The following is an 11,578-nucleotide window of genomic DNA, read 5'->3' as shown; positions in this document are numbered from 1 at the left end:
TGTAGTGAGTGTCTGATCAGTGTTTACACTAGTAACAGTTGTTGTACTAGGAACAAATAATGAGGCAGTTGTTTGAGCAGATGGGAGACCAAGTGTAGGTGGTACATATTGATGTGTTGGAAGAGGCTGAGTATGTGTGTATGTGAAGTTAGTTGGGTAAGTCTGTTGTTGAAAGTACTGTTGTTGTGGATTATTAGGAACATGGGATGCTGTTGGTTGTTGAATCATTTGAGGTAGTCTCTGAACATTACTAACAATACTAGGATAGTTAAAAGAGGTTTGCATTGGTGTTGGGGTATTTGTTGGACAAATGTTGGCTGTTAAGATGGCCTTTGTGTCATTAATGTACCTGTTTGGTGTGGGACAACTGTTGGCCTAATTTGTACATCAGTTACCATAGAAGAAGATGGACACTATATATGTGTTTGTTGCACTACAGGATTAAGTTGAAAATTAGAGAAATGTTCTTCAGTTTGGGTTTCCACAGTTTGTTGAGTTGTGTTTGTGTGTGGGCCACGTGGATTGGCTCTCCATTGTTCTATCACTTCAAAACAATAAATGGGTTCTGGCTCACGTTGGGTAGCAGATATTAGTGTTATTAAGGACGCCCTCAATCTGTCCTGCCTATCAGGTGCAACCAATGCAAGAGAGGGAGAAAGGGAGCGGCAAAATCTCTCTCCATCACTCTCTGGTATCAGTGAATTCATCATGTGTATAATTCTGGTATCAATGATATCTGGCAGGGAACGTAAATCTTCATAATGCCTATGTCTGCGACCACGGATAGATTGGGCTACTGTGCGCATGGTATTAGTTGATACTCTTGGCTGTGTGCCTGCATGTTGCTGTGGACTACTCTCTGCAAGAACTGGTGAAGGACCACTTTGTTGCCCTGTAGACTGGCCTGCAATTACATTAGTGGATTGACTTATTCCCAAACCCAAATCAGAGGACATTTCTTCTGCGTCTGGCTGGCTGGTGTTGGGGATTGGTGGAGGTTGATATGAGGTTGGCTCAATCTCAGAAGCAGAGGTCGCTGTTAATACTGCTGACTGGGCTTCCTTACTATCTTCCAGGTTATCCTCTGTACTTTGATGAAAAAAAAAAACATTACTGTGTGCCTTTTAAATAAAACCACCATGTGATGTAATGCTTGAAACTTACTTTGGTACTTCCATAATGGGCATAAGGAAGCTCAGTTTTTCATAATGGACACATTTTTTCTTCTTTGCAGCGGCAGATGTGGTGGCCACAGGGTTATACTCTCTGCGGGACTGGTCACGGGCTGAGCGCCATCGCCGCTTGACAAGATCCACTGTTAAAAAACATTAAAAAATGAAAAATAAGGTCACTAATTCAAACAATTGTAGATGTTAAAAAATTATACATTAGTCTTGGATTGCATCAATTGTATGAAATAGGAACACACATCCATGTGTATGACAACAACCCATTACACTCATTAAGTGACATAATAACACAATAAGCATGGGAGAAAAAACAAGTTCACCAGTAAACATCTGCAAGCACTTATTAATCATTCATCTCCTTATAATTGTTCACAAAATAAAAAACCTACAGAAAGCCATGAAATAAAATATCTACAAACCCATGAAGTGCCATATGTTCCACATATATTTTCCATTACACACTACAAATTACTGTTACCATTCCAGACATGGTGACACCAAGGAACTTGCATAATAACCCAAACATAGAAACACATATTCAAAAAGATAGACAAATCACAGCACATTTGCAATAGAAAATGCACAGAAATGGTAACCAAACAAAACCCAAACATGTTTAATAGTGGCTTCCCCACCATGAAATGCCATTTGTACATGCATAAAATACTTTGCAGCCCATATATACACATGCTGACATTACTAGTAAACTGCAATGAATACTTCAAAAGTGCAGAAAACTACACTCTCCTGTTTGTGAGTCTCCAGTGTATCCCAAATGAGTCAGGCCCATTAATACAGGCCCAACAAACAATACAAATATGATTATAGTCTGCCTACAGAAGGTGCATGTGGCTCCCTGGACAAGCCAGGGGCCACAGAGAACAACACTAACACACCCCACACTCCCGGCAGGCACACCAAAGTCAGACACAAAACCCTTGTTGCCTTCCTCCAGGGGCTGATGTCCACACCAGGGGGTGGAGCCAGGCGGTTGGTCTCCACCCACCGAGGAGTTCACAGTCCTGGAGGAGGGAAAACAGTCAGTTTAGCTGGAGAGGTGAAAGTGATAGGAGGGAAGTGGTAAGTGAGCAGACTGAAGTTGGTCCGGGTGTGTGGCCCGGACGGAGCAGCAAGGTTGGCAGACGGTAGTGACCGTCTGCAGGAGAGGCCGATTGGAGCAGACCGTAAGGACCGTGGACGGGTGGTGGCCCGGCGGTACTGGACCGGTATGCAAAGAGAAGCCAGCACCATCCGGCAGGGGCTTACGGACCCTGACAAGGCTAGGAGTCGCCGTGAATTTGTCAAATCCGTTAGCGAAGGGAACCTCCTGGGTTTCCCAGCAGCCAAGTCCCGAAAGAAGGCAACAGTCCAACCAGGAGAGGGAGACACAGCCACCGCCAAGGCTACCATTTCCCAGGGCCAGAGCCTGCGGGCAAAAGGGGCTCCTACGGCCCATATCCAAGCCGCGGAGCGGGTTACCGGTGGGAACCCATTGGAACCGTACAAACTACTTAGGTGCAGTGAAAGGCAGTCACCATCAACCTGCCGGGAGAAACAACCGCAGCCGTCTGTGGGACCCGTCCATCCAGCCGTGTGTTTTACCGAGAACTGTGTCCTCATCATTGGTGTGAGTACCACCGTGCCGTGCGGCACCGCGCTGCCCCCGCGACCCTGCACCTCACCAGGCCCCGCAACCCGCCTGCCATCATCCCTACAACCCCCCATCACCGGGCCCCGGGACAACCAACCCCCTACCCACGGAGGGGAAAACTAACATCAAAGCTGCTCCCTGTCACCGCTCCCGGGATCCCCATCCAGAGCAGCGGTGGTGTCACAACCTCACCACAACCGTGGGTGGCGTTACGGATAATATCCAAAACCCCCACAATCAAAGCCCCCCTTTTCACTCACGGGCGAGGAACGCCGCTCGAGTCCCTGGGATCCGGCCCACCGCTCGAGCCACCACCGAGCAGCAGCCGCAGCGGCCGGACCCGAGCAGTGGGAGAGCGCAGCATCATCTCCTCCGCCCGCGACATGCACATGTAGGTAAAGACAGAAGCAAGGCAAATATCTGTACTCACCATATCTATTTTTTTTTCCAGGGGTGCATTGAGACCATCCATTCCTAGGGTAGACTATCTCTGCCACAGCCATCCATGCTCGTTCCACCATTAGCCTGTCATGATAGCTATCAACACGTGTGTCCCACAGCTCAGGATGCCTCTCCACTTCTCCAATCAGCCTCTCTGTCTCCATCCTGGGCACCATGCTCAGTACCTGTGTTGTTCTTCGTGCTCAAAGTTCCCCTGCAGTGAGAGGTCAAGTGCCCAGCTGCTGTCTGGCGTGCAAATGAGACAGGAAATGTATATTTGGTGCCAGAATTAATGGCCTACAATTGACCTGATAGATTGGTAACAAGTGTTTCAGATTTTGTGATGAAATACGGACACGGACGATACGTGCTGAACACGGACATACTCCGTGTGCCGTCCGTGCAGGCACGGACCCCCATAGACTAAAGCGGGTCCGTGCCTGCGTGTTGCCAGCCAAAAACGGACATGTTGTCCGTGTTGAAAAGCGCACACACGTACTTACGACATGGACACACGTTCCGTGTGATTTTACGTACGTGTGCCATCTTCCATTGATTAACATGGGTCTCCGTGTGTACGTGTCTCCGGTATGTGCAAATACGTACCGCACACGTGCAAATTACACGGATGTGTGTTGCGGGTCTTAGTGGCATCCAAAAAGTGGCTGTTGTACTCCATTTGTGCCCCACTGGTGCCAAGCTATTTCTAGCACCTCTGCATTACACCCTCCTGCTCTGTTTTTAATAAGCTATAATAATAGCAAAAAATGCTGCAACTTACTGGCATCCAAAAAGTGGCTGTTGTACTCCATTTGTGCCCCACTGGTGCCAAGCTATTTCTAGCACCTCTGCATTACACCCTCCTGCTCTGTTTTTAATAAGCTATAATAATAGCAAAAAATGCTGCAACTTACTGGCATCCAAAAAGTGGCTGTTGTACTCCATTTGTGCCCCACTGGTGCCAAGCTATTTCTAGCACCTCTGCATTACACCCTCCTTCTCTGTTTTTAATAAGCTATAATAATAGCAAAAAATGCTGCAACTTACTGGCATCCAAAAAGTGGCTGTTGTACTCCATTTGTGCCCCACTGGTGCCAAGCTATTTCTAGCACCTCTGCATTACACCCTCCTGCTCTGTTTTTAATAAGCTATAATAATAGCAAAAAATGCTGCAACTTACTGGCATCCAAAAAAGTGGCTGTTGTACTCCATTTGTGCCCCACTGGTGCCAAGCTATTTCTAGCACCTCTGCATTACACCCTCCTGCTCTGTTTTTAATAAGCTATAATAATAGCAAAAAATGCTGCAACTTACTGGCATCCAAAAAGTGACTGTTGTACTCCATTTGTGCCCCACTGGTGCCAAGCTATTTCTAGCACCTCTGCATTACACCCTCCTGCTCTGTTTTTAATAAGCTATAATAATAGCAAAAAATGCTGCCAGTTAGTGGCATCCAAAAAGTGGCTGTTGTACTCCATTTGTGCCCCACTGGTGCCAAGCTATTTCTAGCACCTCTGCATTCAACCCTCATGCACATTTTGCTACGCTATTTTTATAGCAAACTCAGGGAATTCCTTGCTGCATTTCATCATTAGGAGGGATAGAAAGTGAGGCTTCCTTTACTGTCCTGGTAAACACAGAACACGGCCACTGTACCCACCTGCCCACTTTTGCCACGCTATTTAATTTGCCCAAAGAGCTGACACTTTTTCTGCCATCCTAAAATTGTCTGGAATACTAAGTTATTGTTCCTTTGCTGCTAAGCAAGGTACAACACATGTGCATTCTACACTCCTTTCCATTTGTGGAATGCAATAATTAACTGCAGATAGTCCAGCCAATCTTTCATGAAGGTGCAGGCATGGATATAATGTTTCCTTCATCCAATAGTGGTTCTCTCGATGTCTGACACCTCAACAATACCATCTGTTTGCACTTAAGAAACAAGTGACGACCTGCCAATCACACTCCCGCTTACGGGTAACGGGGTGGAAGTTCAGTGTGGAAAAGCATGTGTGACTGCTGTCCCCACAGTCACAGAGGATGAAGAGCACGCAGATGCACTTGATGGGGAAGGCGGTGGTTGCACAGCCCTGCTAGGCCGCATTGTAGCACAGTGAAATTCCCTTTGCGACTTATGCTTCATTTTAAGTCTTGTATTTGGTGGGATCCACAGTATGCAGCAAAACCACGCAACAGGAAAAGCACTGTTTGCAGTTGGGTTCATAAATGATTGTTTCACTTTCCCAAAACAAACAATAAGAACCATGCATTAAATTGAAATAATAGAACAATCTATTCAGTTGCCTACTGCTTGCTAAGCCCTCTGCGTAGCAGCAGTAATTGTGTGTTTATGTGTGTGTGTGTGTGTGTGTTTGTGCATGTGTGTGTGTGTGTTTGTGTGCGAAGACAACTTACTAGTGGCGCATCACAAGAGCTTCCCAGTTATCTGCCTAAACATAGACAAAACACATCACCCACCCTGAATACCCTTGTTAGCTGAAGCCTCACAGATAAGGCATATGATAACAGTGTGAATGCAAACCACACAGCTCTGCAACACAGTCATGTAAATCTTGAAAAGCAACATTCAATGCAAACATGTGTCGCTGTCCCTCTATGATTTAAACTGTACATGACAATTTGACAGTGCAGAGGCAGCAAGCGTGATTGTCTATATAGTCGTCCCACCCAGAACAGATATGTGTTTTCATAATAAAACAAAGTGTTGCGTGCACGCATTACTGTCTGGGCACAGCCTACCGTACCCGGGTACTATGATGTCCAGATGCCATAAATACAGACTTTACGCTCCTATCATGGTTAACAGTATAGACAGCACCGGAACAATGTTGGTCTGTGGTATAGGATGGTGCTCACTGGCGTTACGGTACTCCTCACCAAACTCCAAAATGTCTCCCCTCACAATTGAACGAAATGTTTCCGCGGTTGCTCCTTCCTGTGTGCCGATTTACCCCAGCCGCAGCGTAACTCCAATGTTTCGCCAACTGAGTATGCTCTGCCTAACTGTGTCATTCCTGAGGCAAAGTCTTAATTTTGGGCTACAACGCATGCTCGTTTGGACTGTGCCTGAGTCATTCTACGACCTGCGGCTCAACACACTTACACAGGACTCTGGGGCTTGACTCACTCTCGGGAGGCCACTAAAACTAACTGAACCCAACAGCAGCCCCAGGTGTCCCCTTACACTGCAGTGGCGGTCCCCACTGACCGCAATACCGAGAGTGGCATCACGAAAATACATATAAAGAAGCAACCTAAGTGTGACCAGACTCTTCCTCCACGTGGAGTCCCTGAAGGTAATGCACCAACACAACACCTGTGGGGCTTCACACTGACTGAGAAAAGCCTCTTTGCACAGGTACTTGTACTCCGTGCCGGGTCTAAGTCCTGTGTTGTGCCTAGACAGCATGCTGAAGCGGATAGTCTTTTTTTCAGAAACTGTATTTCATGCTACTGAGCATGCTCAGGCACTTACTGCATCAGAGGCTAGGTCGGGTAATGAACTCTTTGGCCCTGCCCCTAATGTGGGGGGCCCATATAGACCACAGGGCATCAGGTGTCCTGACAATTTAGCCAGGCCACTCCCAACAGGCTTGCAGAGGCCCGCCCCTATGACTTTGTGGTGCCCTGGACTAGCCAGGTCGTCACAGGTACTGTAACAACACACCCCACACCCCGAGTTAGGCACATCAGCCAGACACAAATCCTTGTTGCCTCCCTCCAGGGGCTGATGTCCACACCAGGTGGGGTGGAGCCAGGCAGTTGGCCCCACCCACTGAGGAGTTCACAGTCCTGAAGGCGGGAAAAGGAAGTCAGAACAGGACAGTGCAGTTAGGGAGAGTGAAGGAGAAGGCGTGAAGTGGTAGTAGAGGAGGAGACTGACCGTGTCTGGGTACGTGGCCCGGGCACCAAGAGCAAGGTTGGCAGACGGTGGTGGCCGTCTACAGGAGAGACTGATCTATGCGGAACCGTAGGACCGGGGACGGGCGGTGGCCCGCCGGTACCGAACCGGGGAGCGAAGTGAAGCCTGCACAAACCGGCAGGGCCTGCGGACCCCGACCAGGCTTGAAGTCGCCGTTAAACAAGTTAAATCTGTTAGCGACCGGAACCTCCGGGGTTTCCTAGCAGCAAAGACCCGATTGAACGCAACCGTCCAAACAACAGAAAGGGAAATACAGCTACCGCCACAGCTAGAGTTCCCAGGGCCAGAGCCTGCGGGCAAAAGGGCTCCTCCGGCACATATCCAAGCTGGGGAGCGGGTTACCGGTGGGAAGCCATCGGAACCGAAGAGACACAACAGGTGCAGGGAAAGGCAGCCCCAACCAACCGTCCGGGAGTGACCACAGCAGCCGGCTGCGGGACCCGTCCATCCAGCCGTTTGTTTTACCGGAGACTCTGTATCCATTCTTGGCTGAGTGAGTACCACCGTGCCTTTGGCACCGCGCTGCCCCCGCGACCCTGCACCTCACCAACCCTGCCTCCCCATCTCCTCACCGGGCCCCGGGACCACCAACCCCCCCTACCCACGGAGGGGAGAGAAACATCTCGGCTGCTACCTGTCATCGCTCCCGGGATCCCCGTCCAGAGCAGCGGTGGTGTCCCAACCTCACCACAAACCGTGGGTGGCGTCACGGACCAACTTCCCAAACCCAAACCACCCCCTTTCACTCACGGGCGAGGAGCACCACTTGAGTCCCCGAATCCGGCCCACCGCTCGAGCCACCGAACAGCAAGCAGCAGCGCCGGACCCGAGCGTGGTGAGCGCAGCGCCCTCCCCGCCCGCGACAAACTTGGCGTCACGAACAGGATATTACCGTTCTGCCGGCTGGTAGAAGTGCGCCTTGTGTCCCGCCGCCGGTGTCCGGCCGAAAAATGTCAGAATCCGCTATCTTGGGCGCGAAGATTTTCCCGCTCGAGCATCTTCTCGAGCAGTGGAGGCGCGAAAGCTGAAGCCCCGCCCCTGAAGAGGAGGTGCTGAAAAAAGACCAAGGGGGGCGGATGGCGTCCGGCCGCATGTAAACCGCGGCTATAAAAGCAGGGACGCCAGGACTCTGCGGCCATATTTGGTTCCTGGAAGGTACCGCTACCAACATGTCGCCCCGTCCAGCCACGCAGAGATTACGGGGCCGGTGCCCGGAACAGCGGCATGGCTCAGGGCCCGAACGGCGGGGATCTGCCAGCGCTATCAGAATCAGATATGTCTTCTGATGGAGCAGTGAACCGCGGAGGTGGAGGAGTTAGCTGCAGTCACCCGGGTGTACGGGATGGAGGCCATGATGGAGGAGCTGGTGAGTGACCCATGCCCCTGTGTCCCTGAGGGACCGACCGCTGCGGCTGAGGGACCCGGTCTGCCCCTGGCCCCCATACCGCCTCCGTCTTCCCTGCCCGCGTGCCCCGCCGCTGGTGGTTCGTCTGGCTTGCACCCCCTTGCAGCGGCAGCAGAAAGAGTGGCGAGCCCGGAGACTGCGGCAGCTGGCGGCAACCCGCCTGGCGCAGGAACGGATGATAGTGACTCCGGGCCGGACACGGAACCTGTCTCGGAGGAAGAGGGAGTCGCTGGCTTGCACGACATGGAGGCCACCTACATTCCACGGAGCGGAAACAATGGATATCGGGCGGCCCTTCCCCATCGCGCCTGTTATGCGCTGGATGGGCTGGTACCCGTGTTTTTCCACCCGGGGCCGGATGAGGAGCAAGAAAGCGAGCAGTAAGTCAGCGGTCCCTCCGTTGCACCGTTGTCCCCGTTGGGACCACCAGTACCGTTGTCAAGTAAATGAAAGTAATCAACCGAGATGTTTACCCGATTGTCAACCGTGATTGCCGGCAAGTTGTCCCCGTAGGGACCCTTTGCAGCGTTGCGTAAGGAACTACTTACGGACATGCCCGAGAACTCGCAGGGCAACCACAAACTTGTGGAATGTAAATAGTCGGCATGATTCCGTAACCGCCTCCGGAGAGGCTGTTTTGGAGGATGGGCCTGGAGGGAAGAGATGGCCCAGGCCCGCCGCTACCGTAACTGGTGGCGATCCTCCGGGGGTCAGGGGTTCCCCATGGACGTGGGTCCCCTGAAGTAACCGTAGGGTACGAAATACCGTACCCGTACCCGCTCGGGCAGCCTGGATATGGACTGGGGTCAAGGGGTGCTGCCCACTTCTTAAGGGCAGCATCAGGGCCAGGTTGAGAGCGGAAGCCGACCGTTAATAAAATGTGTTGTAAGTACCGTGCCTCCCGTTAGGGGAAGTTTCATAAAAATACTTGTGTTTGCTGTTTACATGTTTTCTACCTCTTTTACAGTTTTTACAAAAAAATAAAACCGGTAGTGGACGGGCAGCCTTCGGACGGTCTGCATTTAACCAAGGGGGAATGTGGCGCCCTGGACAAGCCAGGTCGTCACAGGTACTGCAACAACACACCCCACACCCCGAGTTAGGCACATCAGCCAGACACAAATCCTTGTTGCCTCCCTGCAGGAGCTGATGTCCACACCAGGTGGGGTGGAGCCAGGCGGTTGGCCCCACCCACTGAGGAGTTCACAGTCTTGGAGGCGGGAAAAGGAAGTCAGAACACAGTTCAGTTAGGGAGAGTGAAGGAGAAGGAGTGAAGTGGTAGTAGAGGAGCAGACTGACCGTGTCCGGGTACGTGGCCCGGGCACCAAGAGCAAGGTTGGCAGACGGTGGTGGCCGTCTGCAGGAGAGGCAGATCAACGCGGAACCGTAGGACCGGGGACGGGCGGTGGCCCATCGGTACCGAACCAGGGAGCGAAGAGAAGCCAGCACAAACCGGCAGGGCCTGCGGACCCCAACCAGGCTTGGAGTCGCCGTTAAACAGGTCAATCCATTAGCGACTGGAACCTCCGGGGTTTCCTAGCAGCAAAGACCCGATTGAAGGCAACCGTCCAAACAGCAGAAAGGGAAATACAGCTACCGCCACAGCTAGAGTTCCCAGGGCCAGAGCCTGCGGGCAAAAGGGCTCCTCCGGCACATATCCAAGCTGGGGAGCGGGTTACCGGTGGGAAGCCATCGGAACCGAAGAGACACAACAGGTGCAGGGAAAGGCAGCCACCACCAACCGTCCGGGAGTGACCACAGCAGCCGGCTGTGGGACCCGTCCATCCAGCCGTTTGTTTTACCGGATACTCTGTATCCATTCTTGGCTGAGTGAGTACCACCGTGCCATTGGCACCGCGCTGCCCCCGCGACCCTGCACCTCAGCAACCCTGCCTTCCCGTCACCTCACCGGGCCCCGGGACCACCAACCCCCCCTACCTACGGAGGGGAGAGAAACATCTCGGCTGCTCCCTGTCATCGCTCCCGGGATCCCCGTCCAGAGCAGCGGTGGTGTCCCAACCTCACCACAAACCGTGGGTGGCGTCACGGACCAACTTCCCAAACCCAAACCACCACCTTTCACTCACGGGCGAGGAGCGCCGCTCGAGTCCTCGGATCCGGCCCACCGCTCGAGCCACCGAGCAGCAAGCAGCGAGCAGCAGCAGCGCCGGACCCGAGCGTGGTGAGCGCAGCGCCCTCCCCGCCCGCGACAGTAACAATCCCTGGCTGGAGGCACCTCACTTCGGGTCACCTCACGGAGTTGCAGTGGCCCTATTCTTCCGCTCTGGTCCCCTTTATACAGGGTCACTTCTTTCAGCCTTCCCCGTAAGAGACTTATTACACACACTCACAGACTCATACGCCTAGAGACAACAGAACACATAGAGCAAGACTCATTGGGTACTAGGTAGCAGGAAACCTAAACGTCACTGCCCAATCCACAAGGACAGCACAGGAGGCAGTCAGTAACACAACGGCTTACTTACCGTGGTTTGTCCTACGTCTGGTCCTGTTCCCTTGGGCGGGGGGGGAGGCGATGTTGCAAGGTCGCAATTCTCCACCAAAAACTGTTATGACAATCAGCCAAGCCACAAGCCACGTGCCCAATGAATGCTTCGTCGACGGGAGGCGGTCACAGAGTCAGCCTTGACAGTGCTTTGGTTCCCCAACTGAGCAATGCCCAGGGGTTATATTTATTGATAAGCTTTAACATACATCTTGAACATTATTGGTTACTTTTCAATCCTCATACAATGGTTCACAATTGATTGGTTACACCCTCATCTGTGTGTCATGCTGATTGGCTATATCATATTGCATACACTGCCACCTTCAGCCCACCATCTTGTCCTAAACTGTGTACAGGCTTCCAAGAAATGGCAGGGTGTGTCCGTATCTTATCTTGCCATATGTTTTTGGAGTTTTCTTTGAAAGTTTAGAACTTG

The sequence above is a fragment of the Anomaloglossus baeobatrachus genome, chromosome 1 (genome assembly GCF_048569485.1).
Source record: "Anomaloglossus baeobatrachus isolate aAnoBae1 chromosome 1, aAnoBae1.hap1, whole genome shotgun sequence".
Lineage (NCBI taxonomy): Eukaryota > Metazoa > Chordata > Amphibia > Anura > Aromobatidae > Anomaloglossus > Anomaloglossus baeobatrachus.
The sequence above is the reverse complement of the archived record's forward strand: the minus strand, read 5'-3'. Positions refer to the sequence as shown.